We start from the raw sequence: 23,733 nt of genomic DNA on the forward strand, positions 1-23,733 counted from the left end.
GAAAAAAATATAAATGAAAAACTGCCATAACTGTAAAAAATATAAATGAAATTTCGAGTCACCTCTGTTCTAATTGGACTGATTTGTGCTGATTTGTGCTGATTTGTTCTTTTTTCCAGCCTTCATTTGATCTCCTATTGGGGTGCCTCACCAGAGAATAAACTCATTTGGTTTTTCGCCTTTGAGCTAGTTAGAGAATAGGTGCCAGAAAGTCCCCACTGGTCACCCTAACAGAGCACATCTCCTTTGATGGCTGCAGGCAGCTTGCCTCAAGAGTGGCTATAGGGTTCTTTGAATGCAAGATGCAAAGTTATTCCTAGGAGGATAGGTAGGAAATAAAGCACAATCTGACCCATTTTTTGTCTGTGATTCAGAAAGAGAAATCTACAAATTCAACCCAATTTCAAACACAGTCCCAATGGGTTTGTCTTGTTTTGGATCTTGACAAGCTGATTCTAAAATCTCTACTAAAGATAAAAAAAAAAAAAAACAATTTGAAGTAAGAGAAGAAGAAGGGGGTCAGTCTGCCATATAACAAGCCTTGTTATAAACTACATTATTTAAGACAGTACAAAAAAAAAAGACAGTACAATACTGAAGCAGAGACAGATGACTAAACCAATGGAAGGGAATAGAAAGCCCAGAAACAGACCAATGCATATCTAGTAACTTGATATAGAAAAGAAGTACTATTGCAGAAGAGCCGAGGAAACATGGACAAGTCAATGAATGATGCTCATACAACTGGTTAGGCATATGGGAAAAAACGGGTTTCCTGTCTTAAACGAAAATAAATTCCAAGTCGTTTAAAGACTCAAATATGAACAGCAAAACTTTAGAACATTTAAAGGAAAAAACAATAGAATACCGCTTTTTAAAATACGTTAAAAATGAATCATAAAGAAAAAGATTAATAAATTAGACTATATTAAATTAGGAATTTCTGCATATCATATGGAAATATTAGAAGAAAAAAAAATCAAAAGATAAGCCTTAGACTGAAGGAAGATACCTGTAACCAGTTTAACACAGAATAGATCAATATCAAGGAAAAGCAAGCCAATAGAAACACATGAGAATGATATTAAAAGGTGATCATGAAAGTGAAAAGATGTCCAACCTTAAATCAGGGAAATACATAAGAGAACTAAAACAAGTTAACATTTCATATCCATCTAGTATTACCAAATGCTGAGAAAATATCTTATAAATTGGTACAATCACTTTGAAGAGTAACTTAACAATATCTATTGAATTTGAATATGCACAGATCCTTTTTACCCAGTAATCCACTAGGACACACTACCAGACTACTCATTTCATGAGCAAAATCATGAAAGATAAAAAGATCTGAAACTCGGGGGAAGCAATTCATTTTTTGAAGACCAAAAGTGATCCGAATCGATAATGTTTCCCATTTACCCAATCATACTGCACATGCCTGACATCCCTCCCATTTTTATTCAACTGCCATAAATGCACAGCTTTTATTTCAGTTTCAGCTGTTTAGTGTTCCTTCTCCACCTAAGTGAGGTTGGACTGATGGTCACTGGAGACTTCCTGCAGAACTTGGGCACATCCACTCATCCTACTCTGACCACCATTACCACCTCATATCCACCACTCAGCTGCTGGCTAGCAGGACCCACATAACTAGACTGGTTGGAAATGCCCATCCCTCCCATCAGTTAACAACCATAAGCACCACCACTTACCCCTGTTGTAGAATTCAAGAGTTCTACATAGCTGTGATCATAAGCACCCCTACTTGTACCTGCAGTAGAATTCAAGAAGAGTCCCACATATCTGTGTTGCATGTAAGTTTTGCCCTTTGCCGTAGCTGCCATGGCATCTTCATCAGTAGCAAATTCAACATCTGCCTCACCAGTAACTCTGCCCGTCGGGTCCAATTTCAATGTGTACTCTCATGGGGTTAAGAGGTGAGAAAAATTCGTAAATACTATTTTCAGTGACTCTATAAGATAATCCCTTCACATGTACACAGTGCCCTGTGGTGCTCTGAAAACTGGACCTACAATCTCCATATCTATGATCAAAGACATTCTTGAAAAACAGTAATTGAGGTCTCTTCCCAATTGATCTTGGATATCTTCAAAAAATCTTGGATGAAATCTTGGATTTGGCAACAAGATCCCCTTTAACCTGGCCCAAGCTGTATGTCCAAATCAATTCTATTCCATGAGCAATGAGGATCATTTGATGGCTGACAAGCAGGAAGATGGCAAACTCAGAGCAGAGCTTTGGGAATTCAAACTTAGGACAATGAGGAAACTTCTAAATGATTATAGACTCAAGAGTGATGTAATCTAATTTGAATTTCAAAAGGTCATTCCGACAAGAAGTGATAATTCTATCTCCATGTGTTTGCTGCCAATCAAAGTTGATGCGCAATAACAGAGTGGAGAAAGGGCAATGGGACAAATGACCAGCAGAAAAAGTAGGTGAACAGATCACACTAGAAGGTAAATTGTAAGCTCTTCAATATGAAAAGTTTGTCCAATGGGCCTCCTCTTACGGTGAAGCTTCTCCCTTTCTGCCAACAGGCATTTTTGATATAAGAATCATGTAAGTAAAAATGTTTGCCTTCTTATTACTCACATACTTTTTCACTGTCCAGCTGTTTACAGAGCTCCTAAGAGAATAATCCATAGAAAAAGTATACAAATACTGGGAAAATGTAAATACAATAAAAGAGAGACACTCACCCCAATCCCACTCTGTAAATGAACCAAGCTCCTTTGCTATGATTTAATAATATTCTTTACAGAGGTCTGTAATCAAAAGAAATTTCCATAACCAAATCCCCCAAATAGTAAAAGATTGTTTACTATAGATCATTGTTTATTAACATAAAACTTTATATTATAGAACTCACTATGTTGAGAATGATATTGCATTATTTTCTCTTAAATACAAAAGAACTCAGTACACATAAATAGGGCATATTATAACTAATTATAGTGTACTAAAAATTCTTCTGAGAATAGTCCTACAGACACTGTCAGGTAGAACAGTGTAAGAAGTGATTAAAACAATTATTTTTAAACCATACTTATTTCTTTTGCTTCTTTTCTTACAATATCCGAAACTAAAAGAATATCTGAAAATTTTTCCCAAAATTTGTCATAAAGAACTACTTACTCCAGAAAGAGAAAAAAAAATGCGATATGACATCATTTATATGAGGAATCTAAAAAGTAATAATAATAATAAGGACACAAATGAACTACTTACTATCTGTAACTAAGATGATTGATTTCTTGAATATGTGTAAGCACATTTGACTGTCCTTTATGATTGGATTACAGTATTCTGTTGATTCTTATTCTGTAGTTGGCTTTATTCCTTTGATAACTATGTAACTTTAAAAAGCTAAAGCTCTAATCTGTTCTTAGAAACAATAATTAGTTCATATATGTAAACTTTAAAAAATTGCAGTATACTGTATATATGTATTTACATGCAATGTAATGTGTATGTGCAGTCAAACTGCAATAATTCTACCTAATAAAACTGCAAAAGGAAGAAAAAAAGAACTACTTATTCCATTTACTAAAGTCCCATTCACATAATACTAGAGCAGATTTCTGTTTTTTATTTCAAATATACCATTGAGAGATGTCTAAAAGTCACCAGCTTTTATATGAATATTTAAAAATTATATTCACTCTAAGAAAAACGTAGCTGGTCTCAAAATAGTGCTTTGTCTAAAATGTGTATTAGTTTCACTTTAGTACTACTTTTTAGTATTTAATACTATATTATTTGATAAGTTTCTTGTTAATTTCCCTACAATGAGAACTCCTGAACTTGGAAAAGAACATCTAAGTTGCTGTGTCCATTTGAATATCCTGCCTATGTGCTTCCTTTTTTCTTTCCCCACAAAAAGCCATCACTTAGCCCTTCTTGGCAAACAAACATTATGTCAGATTTCTTAGTGGGCTCTCCATCTTCAGAAGATGTCCTTTTTTTCAACTACACAGAGAACCACAGAACAAATATAAAACCACTTCCTCTAAACACAGCGGGGGCTAGGTTTAGATACTGTCAATATTTTGTCCAAACCCACTTCACAAAATGAACAAGCTGGGAAAACACAGCACACATGGGGAATCTTGGGTCACTGTTCTGTGCATAATTATTGTCATGACTATTGTTATCATCATAAAATACATAGAATACTAGCAGCCACTAAGGAGCACAAAGAAAAGGCTGAATTTTGGCTTCAATTTTGTAACATTTCTCTCAATTATTCTTCTTGACATATAACTAGCTTGTTTCTGCAGCTGCTATAATAGGGGGAAAGAACACTTATGTTCCATATGAATGTAGGAGGACCTTTTTTTTCTTTCTTTTCTTCCCTTCCCATAAGTGTCTCCTGAATACTCAAATATTCACTTCAGAAAATCACAGGATGACTTATTCATGTAGGTATTTTACTACAAAACCAGCCTCTTCCGAGGTCCCTCATCAAAGAAGAGCATCATTATTAGAATCACATAGAAGTGCACTTTACGAGTTCATCAAAAAGTGTATTAGTAAGACCACCATTGCCTTTCAAAATTGCTAACATAATTCTAGGAAAGAATGTGCCCTCACTTAGGCTTTCAAATTTCCAACCATGAAATCTGACCCTTCAGTGTTGTTTTGATTAGAAAATACAGCTTACCTGGGAAAGGATCACAATTCTGGAAGTGGAAGTAAATTTCTCCTATTTGTAGAACTTCATTTTCTTCAGAGAAAAAACTCTCATGAATATATAAAGGAAATTATTTTACCTTTTTGATATTCTCAATTACCTTCCACATAAAAGAAAGCAAAAAACTTGGCATTTCAGCACTGCATAAAGAACATCAACATTTAACTTTCTGGGTTTTCTCACTTGCTAAAGAGCTTGTAATTATTAATATGTTAATATTATATATAAATATATTAATTCATCTGTTCTATAATAGAGATCAGCATACCAAGGATTTATAAAAACTTCGATCAGCTCATTCTATGTGTTGTGTGTTTTCCCCAAAAAGGATCTCAGGCAGAAATTTTGCTTATTTGTGTAGAAAATAGTTTTTAATTGCTAATGGGAAGGGAGTGAGCCTTGAGCTGTACCACACTCTCCTGAGAGCCATGTTCCCATGAGCCCTTCATAACCTGGATTCTGACAACAGCCTCCATTTCCTAGAGTTTCTCTTTTCATTTTGCATCCTTAAAATCTCCTTTAGGATGGAAAAGCTATAATTTCTCTCCCTTTAAAAGTAGTTCATAACCCTAATTTACTATATTTAAGCTGTGGGCTAAACGTTCAGATGAAGCACCAGGGTTATGAGATCCAGCCTTTGCTCTCGAGGGGAGGCAGCTTCATAATGCTATGAATTAATTCTAGTCCATTGTCAAAAAAAAAAAAAAACCAAATAATTAAGTACCCAGTGAAGCAAAACAAATACTCCAATATCAATACAGCATATAAAACACCACAACTTGTCAGGTAATTTAGCAAGCTGGAATTCTTTCAATATAACTGACAGTAGCAGCCCCAATTTTCAGGGTAATCTGGAAATTTTATCATGTATTGAAATGCAATTCCTTTTAAATGTTGAACCCTGCACATTTTAACAACAGTTATTTCACAGCCTCATAAATATTCCTGTTTATTCTGCTGTCAGAACCAGGCTAGAGCCAGGAGAAATGACTATAGAAAATAAGGTACAGTATTCCCTTCCCTTTCAGAAGGGACCCTAACCAAAACCACTTAACATTCATAAAGACCTGAAATTATAAGAGCAAACAATAATGGGGTTTTACTGAATTACATGACACTTGTGACTGAAGATATTATGATTTCCCTCATTAAACAACAAAACAAGATAATGAATAGAAACAGTAGAGGTTGGAGATAGGCTGAAATTTTTTGCCATGTCTGTCTTATTGAGTTAACCCCAATGCTTAGGATAGTGTTTACACATAGTGGGCATTTGTTGAATGAATGAATAAATTAATGAATAAGTATTTTTGAACCTTACCTTGGCCCCAACTCTAAAACTAGTTTACAAAAGCTTTTCTTATCTTGCAAGTGAAATGCATTAAACATACTTTCCTTCCATGATGTATCAGCAATGTAGAACCCAAAATAACCTCTTTCTCCCTCTCTGCCAACCTTTCCATGCCTTTAATTCAGTTATTAGGTTTGGCCAAATATGCTTGTATTCAAGCTTTATTAGTTAAACCCTAGCAGCTGTAACAAATAAAACCAAAAATTTCAGAGATACAACATAATTAAAATTTATTTCTTGCTCACCTAATAATACTGAGAAAAACAGGAGGAGCAGCCCTTCCATGCGGTCACAGGAATTCAGGATCACATAAATTCTGCCATCTTCACCTTAGAGCTTATACATTCATACCTTTCTAACTAGTTGGCAGGAAAGAAGAGCCTGGAGAAGAAGATGACAGGCTTTCATGAGTCAGACTTTAAAGTGATGTGCATCACTTCCAATCATTTTCCATTTCCTAAAACCCAACCAATGGCTGCATCTTATTTCACACAGGCCCTGGAAAATGTAGTCCCCAGCTGAGCAGCCACTTCCCATTGACAGTGCTACAACATGTAAGGTGTGGGGCACAGACAGTTCCATGTCTCTGTCACACATTTTCTTATCAGAGACATGAGATCTAAGACAGCCTAGGACCAGGACTGGATGCTCCTGCCTGATACTGTCAATCTCAGGTTACCTATAAGTTACCTTTGAGACACACGTTGAATAACAAACCATGGAGAAACTCAACATGATTGAAGACTATTGATTTTTTTCTTTTCATTCGCTAAGTAATTTTGAAAATAAATGTTATTTGTGACATAATCCAGAAGCCACCCAGTGTTACAATTCAGTTGACAGTACGATTTTCTGGTTCCATGTGACTACTAGTTCAGATGCATAGGAAGTAGTAGTAGAAATCAACTTTTTATCTCCTGGAGTGTGATATGTGATTTCCATATCATTTCGAGTTTAAATCAGTGAAGAAATGGGTCTTTAATACAGTCTTGAAACTGTCTTTAATACAGCCATTGATTTCATACTTAGAAGCGTTCTGTGCCATCAACATGCTGCTATTCATTTTCTTCCAAAGAGTCTGATCATAATCTCAGCAGAAACTTGTAGTCCTAGATGCCAAATTTAAAGAGCTTCACAAAGGCATTTTAAAAGGCTTTAGTGACATCACCTCTGCCTCTGACCCTATTCTTTTTACTGGCAATTCCAAGAAGACTGCAAAGATCTAATGAAACATTTTGAACTCTTTCATGTGGTCGGTCATAAAAAGGGAATTCACTAGTTAGAAATCATTATTGCCTAAGTTATTTCAAAAAGATTGAGTAGAGCACTAGTTTATACTCTTTCAATAAATTTAGTCTACAATTACTAAAAATCATCTATTAAAGAAAAAAATACAGATATTAGTCAGCTGCCTCTTCTATTGAACAAAACTGAAGAACAAAGAGTGGCAATTAGGGATAAAATATTTATCATGGTAAATGGTAAAAGTAAGATTTAAATTTTTCTAGAAACTGATTAAAAGTTATAATCATTGAAGCTTCTATATATGTCATGCAACAACTCACCCATACCAGACAGAATGAAAGCATCCAGGAAACCTCTCACATCTCAGCACACATCACTAACTGCTTTTGCAATATTTTCTACCCACTTGCCTGAATTATACGCACGTTCTTAAAAAGTATTTCTCTCTCTGAAATTTCCAGCAGCAAGGAATCTACATATGAACCCTCATTTATGTGAATTTAATTTAACAGTGATTTGGTTAAGTATAATTAAGGGCGCCAAGATCGGAAAAGAAAAAAGTGTGCTAACAGAGCTGACAATATGTTGCGCATAGCAACTGGGTTCAATTTAACTTGATCGATAGTGGTGCTTGGGAGTAAAGAAAAAGTAGTCTGAGCATATCAATTAAAAATTGGTCTGAAAAAAACAGGAGCCGTTTCAGATGAACCTCAACTATATTTGAAAAATGTGATTTTCTGAAAAGCCAATGTACCTCTTGGTTATTATCTACACACTCTCCTTTTATATCAGGTTTAGAAGGCTGGAGATACAGTGTTGGTCTGCACAACATCTAACATTTTCCATTCTGCGTTCTTGTGATTTGAAAGGGAGATATGCTGGTGCTCCATTGAGATGAAATATGCAGTGAATGACAAGTACTTTCAGGCAGATAACCACACGCTGTGGATTTATTTTCACCTGTGAGGCTGCTCCAACATGTTCTGCAACTGGTTTCCTGGGTGATCTCTTGGGGACTCTCCAACCAGCCGCTCAGCCACCTTGACTGCCCTTTTCAACATAACACATTATGGTAACAACAGAAGCTGATCCCCATAAGATAGCAGCAATACAAACTCAGAAACCTGTTTCTTCTCTCTATATTTATAATTTTGTTCTCTAGGTTAGCATGACCTGACACTTGCTTATTTCTGTTAGCCTCTCAGGGAAAAAAAAAATCATCCTATAATCTTGCCTCTGGTCTGTTTTTCATTTCTTAAGTAAGTATTATGCCCAGTCAGCCCTGAGTAACAGAAATACAAGCAAGAATATATTCTTTTTTCAAATTGCTCAATGCTGTTTTGACTGGAGGGGCTTTAACTTTCTCATGTGAAGTATTATGAACTATACTACATGAACTAATTATTTAGGCCAACAATCTTAGTGAGATGATTCGGTATCTTTGTTACTCTGGAAAAAAATCTCCACAATAGATATATGACACTCTACACATAAACTCTAATTACACTAATTACAATGCAGGGGGAAAACAGCCTTTGTTTTATAAATGCCTAATAAAATTGAGCATCAGAGCATTCCAAATGAACACATTAAGCCTTGGATAAGCAACAAGTCTCTTTGTCAGGTTATTTACAGGGTCCCAAACATGTAATGACTAAACTTAAAATTTAAACAGGGGGAGAAAGCAAAACAAATTGATGTCTATGTTTATAGACTAAGCTAATTTTGCTTAATTGTTTTTAACAAAGCAAATCAAATAAAGTCACTATTTCATACTATAAGGCATCTTACCTATCTATATAAAGACAGGTGTGGGTTGAATCAGGAAGAAGCACAGAGGACATCAGTAGCTCTTTATAAGCTGCTTGCAAGAAAGCTATAGAGCACTGAAAGTTGTATATATCACCCTGAAACTAGCAGGGCGCTATCTAGAAGGAGGGAAAGAAAAAGAATATATAAAAAGAAAATAAAGGATGACATACAACAGGCTGATGGTGACCCCGTGATTTTAAAAATTCTTCTTTTTAAGTGACTATATTCTCAGTCATGCTATGATTATGCATCAGTTGAACACTAGTTATACTAGTCATATAACTAACTAGTGAACTCAAGCAAAAGATCTAAAAAGCCAAGAAGAAAAGGAGTAAAATTACTGAGACTAATTCTCTTCCTATCCTCACTCCATCAGAAAAGAAATATTCTGGGAAGATGGTGGCCACATAGTTTTTGAATCTTCCCAAATTTTCATGTAAACTATGTAGATAACAAAGAAAAATTCATAAATGGTATTTGTAGCAAGTCCCATAAAGACAAAGGTATCCCCACAAACCTAAATTGCAAAACAAATAAAAACAAAACACCAAAAACCACAAGTTGTGCATGGTATCAGTGTTTGTGCAGGAGAAAGCAAGGAAAACAATAAGATGCCTGATGGTCACAAGTGTAAAAAATTCTAACAATAGCCAATACATGCTCACTGGAAATCATGACAAGTGAATCTGAAAACAATACCAGCAACTAGAAGGGATTTTATCCAATCTAACAGTAGGAGAGTCCAAGGAAACTGCGTTCAGAACCAATGAGCTAGAAAAATCTAGACCCTGTGAAACTGAACAGACAGGGTTTTCTTCTGAAATAAAGCCCAGGCTGAAGAGAAACTGACGGGAATTGAATCAAAATTTGTCAGAACAAGGAAAATAGAGATGAAAGAAAGTAAATATCCAGATTAAAGTGAAGGAAGGATATACTGTTGGTGGGAATGTAGTTTGGTGCAGCCATTATGGAAAATAGTATGGAGATTCCTTAAAAAACTAAAGGTAGACTTACTATATGATCCAGCAATCCCATTCCTGGGCATATATCCAGAGGAAACTCCAATTCAAAAAGATACATGCACCCCAATGTTCATAGCAGCACTATTTACAACAGCCAAAACATGGAAACAACCTAAACTTTCACCGACAGATAACTGGATAAAGAAGTTGTGATACACACACACACACATACACAGACACACACACACACACACACAATGGAATACTACTCAGCCATAAAAATAAAATAAAATAAAATAATGCCATTTGCAGCAACATGGATGGACTTAGATATTATCCTATCATAGTAAATAAAGTAAGTCAGACAAAGACACATACTGTATGATATCACTTATATGTGAAATCTAAAAATATATAGCAAACTAGTGAGTATAACAAAAAATAGCAGACTCACAGATATAAGGAACAAACTAGTGGTTACTCGTGGGAAGAGGGGAGGGGCAATACAAGGGTAGGGGACAAAGAGGTATAAACTATTATGTATAAAATAAGCTACAAAAGATGTACAGCACAGGGAATGTAGCCAATATTTTATAAAACTATAAATGGAATATAACCTTTAAAATTATAAATCAATATATTGTACACTTGTAATGTATAATATTGTACATCAACAATACTTCAATAAAAAGCTTTTTAAATAGAATAATGGACAAATATATATATATATGTAAGGCTGTTATTACTGTAAAAAATCTGGGAGAGGGAGTAGAGGGTGTTTGTAACTAGACTAGGCCCCAGAAAAGCAACCACAGACCCATGGCTATCAGAAGATGGCAGAAGCTGTGCACAGGTTTGTTCTGTCTACAGAATCAGAATCAGAAAGGGACTGAACTAGGGCTCTCAAACTTCCAATGTCCACTTCCAGTGAACCTTCAAGGATATGGAAGCAGAGGCCAGCCACAATCCTTTAGCAGAAAATGCCCTATTAGCCCCAAATCTCTGTGTGTTCAGATTTCTTATCACAATATTCTTGCAGGACTGGGCAATAGCACTCACTATAGATGCTGTGATCAAGGAATAGAAAAAATACTCTGGGAAAATTATACTTTATATTGAGATGAAGAAACGAATTAGCATCAATGCTCCATCATCTATGTAAAAAACAAGAAGAAGCTGGAGATGTTTCAGATGATTTCATTTTATTTTATTTCTATAGTTCTAACTTTTATAACAATAAAAAAAAAGCTTTGGCATGGCAATACGTTGTTATGTATTCTATAACAAAATATATGAAAGTATAATTTGATGAAATGATAATTTTGGAGCCTGAGCAACTACAAATGCGTAACATAAGACAGAGGAAGATGGGAGTGGAGGAAGCCAGTTTCTTGAGTTGGACCAAACACCAGGCTGTAGTTAACACTTTCCTGCTGCTCCCCACAGCACAACCTGGACAGCAAACCTCTTATGGTGTCACCATCAGCAAACAAACCAGTCTGCCTACTGCATTCTGATGGGGTCCTATTGTTGCAAGAGAATAGATTCTTGCCTCATACAGGAAAGAATTCAAGAGCAAGGCATAGAAGAGTGAAGGCAAGTTTACATAGATACACACTCCATAGACATATTGGTCTGTCACACTCAGAAGGGAGAGTGGCTTAAGAGATACACGCTCCATAAGCAGAATGCAGGCTATCTCAAAAGGCGAGAGAAAAAGTCAGAGACAGAGAGACAGAGAGGTGTGAAGGGTGTAGATATACACTCCATACATAGAGTGCGGGCTGTCTAAGAAGGCAAGAGAGCAACCATGAGCAGAGTTGTTAGTTTTTATGGGCTGGGTAATTTCATAAAGAGTAGGAAGATAATTCCAACTACTTGGGGGAGTGGACAGGGATTTCCAGGAATTGGCCCCCTTGCCCATTTTTGGACATTTTAAGATCAGCCTAGGAACTGTCATGGCACCTGTGGGTATGCCATGAGGCTCAAGGTCTACTGGAAGTCAAATCTTCCACCATCTTGGTTCTAATCAATTATTGTGTTTCCCTGTTGTTTCAAATATGGCATTCAAAACATCAGCAAGAGTTATGAGCTTATGAATAGTTAATAGTTAAATAAATAGTTAATATTTATAAATAGATAAATAGCTGTCAAATGACTGAAAGAGTTATTAAAAATATAGTAAGGCTGATGACACATGCCACAATTCAAATGCAACAAAAAAGATAGTTTCTACAAGGAATCTCATCTTGCTTTTGAGCCCAGTGAACAGAAACAACCACCTTCAGCTCCTCAATGAACATAACTCTTCCAGTTTTAGCCAATGCTTTTCAGGTAGTATCTCAGTTTCTTACAGATTCAATCTCAGTAAAGTATATTATTTTTCTCCCTCCTTCTGACAACCTCCTCCCCAGGGACTTTCTAACTCCTTGCAAACTTGAGGCAGAAATGTTTTGGCATTGATGTGCAATGGTCCAGCTTGTCCAACTGGCTGGGCTTCCTGCTGAAGTGAGGTTGGTCACACCACTTCCAGCTCACACTCACTGCTGAAATGGGTAGATCCTATCACAGACTCCAATCACACAGTCCCCACATTCTGCAACCACCCTATCCCGACCCTGTGCCTCCTCCAGTCCTCTTAGCATTTGCACCCCACTCACAAGTGCCACAAGAAATTTCCAGACTCTCAAATGGTACACATGCCAGGGGACCCAGAGGTGATGGCATAGACTCATTTGCTTGGAATCTTCTTCAGGCATTTCAAATCAACCACAGCTTACTGCTTTGCAAACCAAATACTCAGAATGTTTGACTCCACTAAAGGGGTTGCAATTTCCCCAGACTATGCCCTGAGAAACAAAGAATGCCCCTTGCTCCAGGATTATCCAAGTCTCCAAGGCTCTCTGGCCCTCCCTACATTTTGCTTTCTTCCCAAAGATTTGATTGCAGGGGAATCGAGTCTGACTTTTCCCCTCTTCCTTCCTCTAGGCCCCTTCACCAAAAGAGATTTTCTTCTTTCCTTTGAGCACAATAATCATCTTATCTATGTCACCATTCTCCATTGGTATTATAAGGATATTAATTCTTACCACATATTACATTGTAAGAATTGAATAAAACAATATTCAAAGCTTTCCTGCCTATTTGGTGTTCTCTTAATTTTATCCCAATAATCTGCTTAGAGACTTATGTGCCCAAACCTATAGACACATGTCCAGGGTCCCACAGCGAGCCAAAGCCACAACAAGGACTAAACACCAAAACTCCTGATATTTAACTAATCTTTTCAAGATTCGCCATAATCCAAACTGCTTTCCTAAATGATTGAAAAAAGTGAGGGTGGAAATATTTGTTTATTCTTTCAGGAAACAGCATCTATTAAGAATCTTCCACATATAAGGCATAGTACTAGTTAGTGAGGAAAGAGGTTGGTGGGGCACGGAGGGGTCAAATTCACAAAGAAGAAAATGCACTTCAGTGTGCTCGGAAGAACTCTGAACAGTAAGAATGCTAGAGCATTCCAGCAAGATTCCAGGCTGGAGGGTAAGAGATCTAACCCAGGGAAGCCTGAGGCCACCCTAATGAGCCCTAACTCCGGTTGAGGAGGAACTGTGATCCGCAGTATATCGCTCTGGTGACAGAGCAGAGAATAGTTTGAAGGAGGACCAGATTAGAGTCTAAGAGACCATTTTATAGGCTGTTGTAGTAACCCAGCCTGGGTATTATTTAGGCTAGAATTATGAGTAGCAATAGGGATAGAGGGATGGAAAGTTAACAAAAAAGGAAAAGGTATTAAAGTGTCAAAATTGGCAGTACTATTTTTACTTTTTTTCTTTCTTTGAAGCCATTGTTAAGATTTTCTCATAAGTTGAACTTAAGTATAAAGTACATTTTATATAAGGTGTATTAAAGAAAAACATTCCATGAATCAATGAATGTGGAAGTGTAAGAGTAAACTTTGCAATTAGAAAGGCATATACTTTCAAATAAATTTCTAATGCTTTTACTATATCGGTTTGTTTACATTTTGATTTTGGCTTTAGGGTCAGAGAACCTGGATCCAAATTATGGCTCAGACACTTTTTTAACCACTCGAGTAGTAGATTCCACATTTATAAAATTAGCATAATTACTCTTCTATCAAAGAGTTGTAGGATCAATTGAACTGGAGATTGAAAATAGAGTTCTCCATCAAAGAAGAAAATGTGTCCTACTCATCTGAAATTTTTCACAACTATAGAAATTGGAAAGCATCAAAATTCTTTTCCAGAAGCAAGCAAAATTCTTCACCAATATCTAATTAAGAATTATGTTTGAACTGACTAATCACTGTTATAAGCATTTTTCATGAATTATCTTTAATTCTTGCAGCACCAACCAGTAAGTAGCAGAGCTGGGATTCAAACCCAGTTTATCTGGCATGGATCCATCTGATGTTACCCATTGTACTCACAGCCTCTTAATCATAATATTGTAATGTGACTGGGGACATATTTTATATACAAAACTAAGTAGTTTTCCTATATAAAAATCATAACTAATTTAAAATATAATGGAAGAGTAAGAAAGAAAACAAAGACAAAAAGATAAATTGTAATATAGTTTAAAACTTTAGACAAAGAAAACATTAAAATGCAACTAGTGAAACTAAAGGGAAGACCCCCAAAAAGATACAACCTGTTCTTGGGTGGAAAGATCAATTCTATGTCAATCTATAAATGTGTATATTCTCTAGGAAAATAACAGTAAGCTTCTTTATTAAGAACTACTCTAGCTGATACAGAAAACTATAAGGGAAAGGAGACTCAAGAACATTTTGAATAGTGTGGATATTTACAATAAGATATGGAAACATTTAAATCTACAGTAAGTAAAAATATGTGGTAGTGAAGTGTAGAGAGATCTACAAACTATCCAGAAATAGACCCAAATGGAATGCAATATGTAATAAAGTAACATTTTATGGTGAGAATAAAAATAGTATTCACTAAATGATGTTAGGAGTTGGATAGCCATAGGAAAACTACATTTGAATTTCTCTCTTACCCCTTATAACAAAATAAATCCCATATGGCACAAACATTTAACTGTAAAAAGGAAAGCAAAAAGAAGATAGAAGAAAACACAAAAGAAATATAATCAACAGAATTAAAAAGGACTTTTTCTAAGCCTGACTCAAGGAAAACAAAAGCAAAGACATTAAAGAAAAGTATGATAAATTCAGCCACGATTAAAAATAATAATAATGCAAAGGGGTAAAAAAGTCCACAAAGACCTAAATCAAAAGAGAAAAAAGAACTGACCAAAACAAGACAGCAACATACATCATAGGTAAATGTGTCTACACAGATCTTCTATAAATAAAATATATATAAAGATATTAAATAAATCAATAATATCTAACATTCCAAAAGAGTAGGGAATAAAGGACATGACCCATTGCTAAAAAGAAATTAAAATGGTAATTAAGTATATCTAAAAATGTTTAACATCTATTGTATTAAAAATAAGAAAAATTAAAACTACCAAATACCATTTTTACTTATAATTTAGCAAATACTGAGAAAGTTGAAAATCTTTGTGGGGCATGAGTATAGAGAAATATATGATTGCATACTTTGTTCATGGGACTGTAAATCGTTCTTTTTGTATAAAAACACTCTCACTGAAGGGAAATTGGAAAACATTTATAAAAAAAATGCATGGACCACTTTGGCTGAGCAGTTTTACTTCTAGAAATTATTCTTCTCTATATAAATGCATATGTGTGCAAATACAAACTATTCACCGCGTCACTGTTTGAAATGGGAAAAATATGAAAACAGTCATTATAGCAAGAGTAGTTAAATTATGATTCATTTATGCAATATAACGTATAGCTGTTAAAAAGATATATACAGGTATATAGCTCAGTGACAGAGCACTTGCTTAGCATGCACAAGGTCCTGGGTTCCATCCCCAGCACCTCCATCAAAAAAAAAAAAAAAGATATATACAGTTGACCTTTGACCAACACAACATGGGTTTGAACTGCACAGGTCCACTTATATGTGGATATTTTTCAGTAGTAAGTACTACAGCACTAATGATCCACAGTTGGTTGAGTCTGTGGATTTGAACTTTAGATACAGAGGAACGAAATATACAGACAGCCGGCTGTTAAGTTATACGTGGACTTTTGACTCTGTGAGGTCAGTGTTCCAATTCCCACATCGTTTAAAGGTTAGCTGTACAACCTGATATGTATTAGCATTGAATAATCTCAGCTTCATATCCTTAAGGGAAAAAAATAGTAACAAAGTAAAGAACAGTCTGTATAATATAGTACATTGTGTTTAAAAAGGATACAGAAAAGTGGTCAGACCCAGCTCTGTTGCCAGACGCTTCTAGGTTCTGCCATTCGCTAGCTCATATTTGGCAAATGAATTAACTATTCAGTTCCTCAGTTTATCTATCTGTAAAGTGGGCATAATAGTAGACCCTAGGTCATAGAGCTATTGTAAGAATTAAATAAATTAATATATAAGCAAGGAAAAGGCTGCTAGTTGATCCCCAAACACTCTTCCTCTTCTTCCTGGTACACACTAAACTATACTGGTCAGCAACTTTGCAGTAAGATGTGGGGATGGGACAGAATTCTAGCCAATGATTGGCAGACCTGGCCCATCAAAGCCCCTGATTGCTCTTTCATACTCTTTGCCCTTTTGCTAGCTGGGTATTGAGGGCCAGGTCAGTCTTAAAGACACAGACTGAAGATTCAAGGCCTCTGTCAATGAGGGTCCCTTCAATAATGACTGTGATCACCACACACACATCGATGACTTTAGATTACTTTCTGTTGAGTTTGGAGAATACTAACTTTTAGAGTCAATTGTTACAGCAAGCTCCTATTAAGTATCTACCACCATTACCATAATCATTACTATTTTTGTTCTTAGCACATATCTCTGAAAGATACAGAAGAAATTAACAATAGTGTTTGCTGCTGGCAAAGGGGGTGGCGAAGCCCTTTACACCTTTGGAATTTTGTGCTTCTGCTTGGACTGCGTGCATATATCATGTCAGTATTCATGGACTAGGCTGTAAAGTGCTGTGATCAACTAGCCCTGAAATCTCAGAGTCTTAACGTATCAGCGGTTTATTTCTCATTGACAGCAGAGTCTGCTGGGGACCAGCAGACTCTACTGCCTGCAGTGCCTCCATGAGGTGACTCAGAATTCGGAACACAGACAGTCTCCAGCTGCCAACTCCTTCATTTACTGCAGTGCCAATGGGAGAGAGAGGGGAAAAGGCACAGCCTCTCTTAACTACTGTCACTGCTCACATTTCAGTGGCATGACCCCATGCTGCGACCTGGAAACATAGTTCAGCTATGTGTTCTCAGAAATTAAATGTCTTGATAAACACTTGTGCTTCCCCATGAGGCCTTGGAAACTGACAATCAGGAAGAAACAAGTGGTGGGTACTTTCTTGGCCATTTGCCATCTCACAATATTTCCTTTAACAATGAACATATAGATTTAGGAAACTACCTCTAGAAAAGCAAGACAGTGCAAGGCTTAGACCATTCCGGGTCCATCAGATAGTTGATAAGATACAACAAATAAAAAGGATTAGAGCTTAAGTGTCCTTTAGTCTTTATATCTTACACTCTGCCGTAAGGATGCTTTCTATTTTAATCTCTCTATTCAAGAGACTCCCCTGCGGACCCCAGTAGAACTCCCAGGATCCTGAGAGATCAGGATTCCTCTGGGAAGAGTGGGGGTGGCTGCAGTGTTTGGGTCCCAGTTCTGCCATTCTCTGAGCCGCCCCAGGCTCTCAGAGCATCCCAGCCCATCCTCTCCCTGCCGCCTCATCAGAACCCGCACTTAATCCCCCCCACACCTCACAAGTCACATAGCACACACTGCAGGCTCCAGCTGAACACTGTTTTCCCTCCTACTAAAAAAAGGGGGGAAGAAAGGAGGTGGGGAGGAGTATTTCCTAATCTTTAGGTCACATATTCCTTTGAAATAATGTATTACTTATTTCAAAAAAATTAATAAATTTTCCATCATTTAAAGGGAATACATGAGGCTGAAAACTAATTGTAAATATTGATCATTTACTCCTACCTCTCTCTCTCCTTTGACAGAGGCATTTCCCACTGTCATTTCCCACATCTCCCTGCCTGTCTGCAGTAGACAGGGCCAAGTGACTAATTCTTGCCAAAGGGCTCTAAGCAGAAGCAACATGTGTCATTTCCAGACCAAAGCATTCGGGGGCCAGAGCACAACTCTCTCTTTCCTGGTCATGGGGAAGCCCCCTGTTTTAAATGGCAGAGCTCCAAGATGCCAGAGGCCTGGACCTCAGAGTCACCATTTGAAAAGGAGCTGCTCTAGAGAGTCACCAGATCTGTGGTGCATTTTGCATGACTGAGAAATAAACCTTTATGTGTTAAGTCACTGAAGTTACAACATAGACTAGCCTAAACTGACTGAGCTACTTCTAATTCTTTAATACATCCAAAGAACCTCTTCTAGTATAATTCAATTCACAATCGATGATAAAAATCTACTACATATAAACATGCTAGGTAGACACACTTGCATATCTATGTCTGCATAAAGTAAAAGTCAGACATGGGTAGAATAAGAAAATGAAGGATTATCTTTCAGAAATCTTCAAAGTAGTTTCAACACACCTTTATTTTATTTCAACAAACATTTACTGAGTGCCTGTTATGGACAAAGCTTCAGCTAAGTAGATGGTTGCAAACATAAAGAAGACAGAACTCTGCTCTTGAAGGTCAGACCAATGAAGGAGACAGACAAGCTCAGGATCCACTACAAAAACTATGTGTAGAGTCAAACAGAAGTGAGCATGAGGTGGAGGGACATTTAGCTCAGACTAAGACAATCCTGGAAGGCTTCCCTAAGGAGGTGATTTCTAAAGAGCAATAGTTAGGTTGATTCTAGTTTTTTGCTTTTTACAGAGGAAAATAGCTATCAAATCTTGAAGTTGTTTTTCTATTTAGTTAGAATTTGATGTGTGTAAATTAATCAACTCAAAGAAAATGAGGCAAAAATACTGAACTCACATTTCTTAGAATTTGGATTTTCTTTAGGAAAAGAGGAATAAACATAAAATTCATCAACTCCCATTGTAAAGCCAAACCATTGTGAATCCCATCCTTGGTGTGCGTTTACCACATGTATAATCTTCCTCTGTACATTTATTTAATATGCGTCTAAAGCACATGCTTATATCCTATATTTCTATTCCTCTGTATAGATTATGGGCTCGTATCAACATGGCACAGAGTGTCTGAAGTATTAAAGTACGTAGCTCAACAGTTTAGTGGCCAAGAGCTTCCCAAATCCCAGCTCTGGACTTAACCAGTTATCTGACCATAGGAAAATTACTAAAGTCAGTGTGCTTCTGTTTCCTCACCAGTTGAGAAATTATAATGGAACCTACCTCATGGAGGTGTTATGACAATTCAATGCTTTGATGTTTGTAATCCACCTAGAACAGTAAACGTTTGATGAATTAGTTAATATTATGAGTATTATTGTTTATTGCTGCTATTAACTCTGTAGAGGTGTTTTCAGTTGGATTTATAGATCCATCCTAAAATTAGATCCTTAATCTAGTATGGTAGTAAGGCAATAAAAATATAACAAAGTTATTTTACAACTGAAAGTGGTATAATGTGTGGAATATAGTCAATAACCATGTAATAACTTTGTATAGTGATATATTGTAAGTAGACATGTGGTGATCAGTGTGAAATGCATAGAAATATTGAATCACTATGTTGTGTAACAGGAACTTATATAGTGTATTGTGTATTTCAAAAACAAACAAACAAATTCGTAGAAAAAGAGATCAGATTTGTGGTCACCAGAGAGAGGGAGGTGGGGAGAGAGGAATTGGATGAAGGTAGTTAAAAAGTACAAACTTCCAGTTATAAAATAATTAAGTACTAGAAATGTAATGCATATATATAATTAACACTACAATATGCTATATATGAAAGTTGTTAAAAGAGTATATCCTAAGAGTTCTCATTATAAGGAAAATATTTTTTCTATTTCTTTAATATTCTATCTATATGAGATGATGGCTGTTCATTAAACTTACTGTGGTAATCATTTCATGCTGTATGTAGTCAAATCATTATGCTGTACACCTTGAATGTATATAGTGCTGTGTGTCAATTACAGCTCAACAAAACTAGAAGAAAAAATGTTAAATGCCAATCCATGTATCAAAGTAAATTTCATCTTGCAGATTATACAACTGAGCTTCACAAACATCAGTGTTAATGGAAATTAAGAGTTGTATTAAGAACTAGAATTCAAAATTCCTGACTTGATAAAACAGACTTACTGGACTTGAACTTCAGCCATACAGAACCCAAAGTGCGACACCCCTTGGAAATTGTAGAGGAAAATAGATCACTTGAGTGACTATAATCCTAGAAACTAAGAAATCAGAATTTTAAAATATTGTTCTGGCCCTCATTTGCTCTATGCTAATGTCCAAGTCATTTATTATTTTAGGATTTTTCATACCCTAACAATAGAAAACCAAAGCACTTTATAAGGATATTAATCCTACCTGCTTCTTGGGGATTCAATAATAATGTAAATTCTTTGAAATGGCAAGTACCAGAAGGAAACATACCTGATTCAATGTTCTATTTCTATTTCAATATCAAAGTCCAATGCTGAGAGTTAAGGACAGAATGAAATCACTTGAAATCAAATAGTTGATGCAATTTCCCAAAGCTCAGCTGTATCTCATTACATCAGATCCGTTATTTACTAGGGTATGCAACTATTACTAAAAAAAAGATTACCCTGTCTGTTCAGAAGATAGACTGACATTCTTCCCTTCACTCTCCATTAAGGTATACATTTGGTTCTTAACATTATTCCAGTCCTTCTTAGATTTAGTGACATGTGTGTGCACTTATGTGTGTGAGTGTGTGTGTATAACGTTCAAAGCAAGGTGGAAGCTCATAGAATCTGAAAAACTGACTCTAATTCCAGTCCTTTTAAACCATTTTTTTTAAGTTTCCTTCTGCTTTACTTAAACAAAAACAAAAATCTGACATTGAAATAGTGGATATTATAATAATGGGAGGTGAATGATATAAGCATTTTTAAATGGAGGTATATTTGAAGGACTGATCAGCCCAGTTTCTAAGTGTTCACTGCTATCCTACTGCAAAGTCTGGAGTCCTTCCTCATATCATTCTCTGTAGGCACCAGCCACAAAGCTTCTGTGAGTTTACATGAATTTTGTCATCTAGACAGTGACCGAATAAAATGGCACTAAGCTACTATTTGCAGAAAGCCAACTATTTGCCGAAGCCACACCATCAACATAATATTTCAAGAGCTCCACGTTTTTCCTTACAATTAATTTGTAATTCAACTCCTGAATATGGAATTGATAGTGAAATTAATTGATTATTTCAAAAACAGCCAGAATAAAGCAGGGAAAAACCACAGAGAAGATAGGGGACTGTTTAGGACTCACACAAATACTCCTGATTTGACAAAAAAACAGTACTGTGAATACTCCAAATAACTCAGAACATACAAAGTAGAAAGTGGAAGTCTAGGAAAAGAAACTGAGCAGTTGTTTGTGCACATTAAGGATCAGATCTGGGGAAATTGTGAATGCTGTAAACCTGCTAATCTGTCGAGTATTTTAAGCAAGAGGTCAACATAACAAGGCATGTATTTTAGGAGCATGGATTACACATAAGAGTAAGATAAGTCAGATGGCTACTGAGTCATTTTGGGATAAGTTAATGAAGCTGAAGCACGCCATTGACAATGGGGTTGAAGAGGAAAGGATGAGTTCAAGAAACAGGCAAGAGGTAGGTTTGAGAGGATGAGAGTGAAGGGGCACATGGAAGAATCTCAAATTCCTGAAAATTTGGTTTCAGTTTACTACAGGATTGGGAACTTACTTCAGGGCAATGCCATTCACAGAGAGAATAATTGCACTATGAGAATAAGGAACATGTATTGAACACCTACTATGTGCCAAGTGGTGCTTTAGGAGCTAGTATTACAACATTGAACAAAACTGCACCTTCAGTAAGTGAATGGAGAAATAAACTGTGGTACATCCAAACAACGGAATGTTAGTCAACGCTAAAAAGAAATGATGTATCAAGCCATGAAAAGACATAGAGGAACCTTAAATGCATATTACTAAGTGAAAGAAGTCAGTTTTAAAAAACTAAATACCATATAATTCCAACTATATGACATTCTGGAAAAGGCAAAACTATGGAGAAAGTAAAAAGACCAGTAGTTGCCAGGAATTAGTGGGGAAGGAGGGATCAACAGGCAGAGCACAGAGGATTTTTAGGACAATACGCTACTCACCATGATACTACAATGGTGGATGCATGTCATCATACATTTGTCAAAAGCCATAGAATGTACAACATCAAGAATAAACCCTAAACCCTAAGGTAAACTACAAACTTTGAATGACAAGGATGTATCAGTGTAGGTTCATCAGTTATAAAATACACACTACTCTGGTAAGTGATGGTGACAAGGGGGATGCTATGCAAGTGTGGGGGCAGCAAATATAAATCTCTGGACCTACTTCTCAATTTTCCTGTGAACCTAAAACTTCACCTTCTGCACAGCAAAGGAAATCATCAACTAAAGGAAAAAGCAACTTACTGAATGGGAAAAGATATTTGCAAATGTTATGTCCAATAAGGGGTTACTATCCAAAATATATAAAGAACTCATACAATTCAATATCAAAAAACAAACAACCTGATTTATGAATGGACAGAGGATGTGAACAGAATAAGGAAGACATACAGATGGCCAACAAGCACATAAAGAGATGCTCAATATCACTTATCATCAGGGAATGCAAATCAAAACCACCAGGAGATATAACCTTACACCTGCCAGGACAGATGTTATCAGAAAGATAGCAAATAATGTGTTGGCAAGGATGTGGAGAGAAGCACTGTTTGTGGGAATGTAAATTAGCACAGCTACTATGGAAAACAACGTGTAGATACCACAAAAATTTAATAAGAGAACTGCCATACAATCCAGAAATTCTGGGTATTTTTCCAAAGAAAACAAAACCACTAATTCAAAAAGATATATGCACCCCTGTGTTCACTGCAGCATTATTTACAATAGCCAAGATATGGAAACAGCCTAAGTGTCTGTTGATAGATGAATAAAGATGTGGCATATATACATAATGGAATATTTCTCAGCTATAAAAAAGAATAAAATCTTGCCATTGGAGCAACATGGATGGAGCTAGAGGGTGTTTTGCTAAGTCAGACATAGAAAGATATATACTGTGTGATTTCACTTATGTGTGGAAACTAAAAAACAAAACAGATGACCAAATACAATAAAACTGAAATGAAGTCAGAGATACAGAGAACAAATTGGTGGTTACCAGATAGAAGGGGTGTAGGGGAAGGAAAGAAATAGATGAGGGAGATTAAGAGCTCCAAACTTCCAGTTATAAGATAAATAAGTCATGGGATTTAATGGACAGCATAGGAAACATAGTCAATAACATTTTGATAACTTTGTATGGTGGCACATGGTCATAGACTTATCATGGTGATCAGTCCATCA

At 36.2% G+C, this 23,733-nt stretch overlaps 1 pseudogene; it reads right to left on the bottom strand.

Annotated features, from left to right (window-relative positions):
* Positions 1-1,352: 1,352 nt before the first annotated feature.
* Positions 1,353-23,733, bottom strand: part of LOC102515807 — a 38,845-nt pseudogene continuing 16,464 nt past the window's right edge.

Source organism: Camelus ferus, chromosome 14, assembly GCF_009834535.1.
Source record: "Camelus ferus isolate YT-003-E chromosome 14, BCGSAC_Cfer_1.0, whole genome shotgun sequence".
Classification (NCBI taxonomy): domain Eukaryota; kingdom Metazoa; phylum Chordata; class Mammalia; order Artiodactyla; family Camelidae; genus Camelus; species Camelus ferus.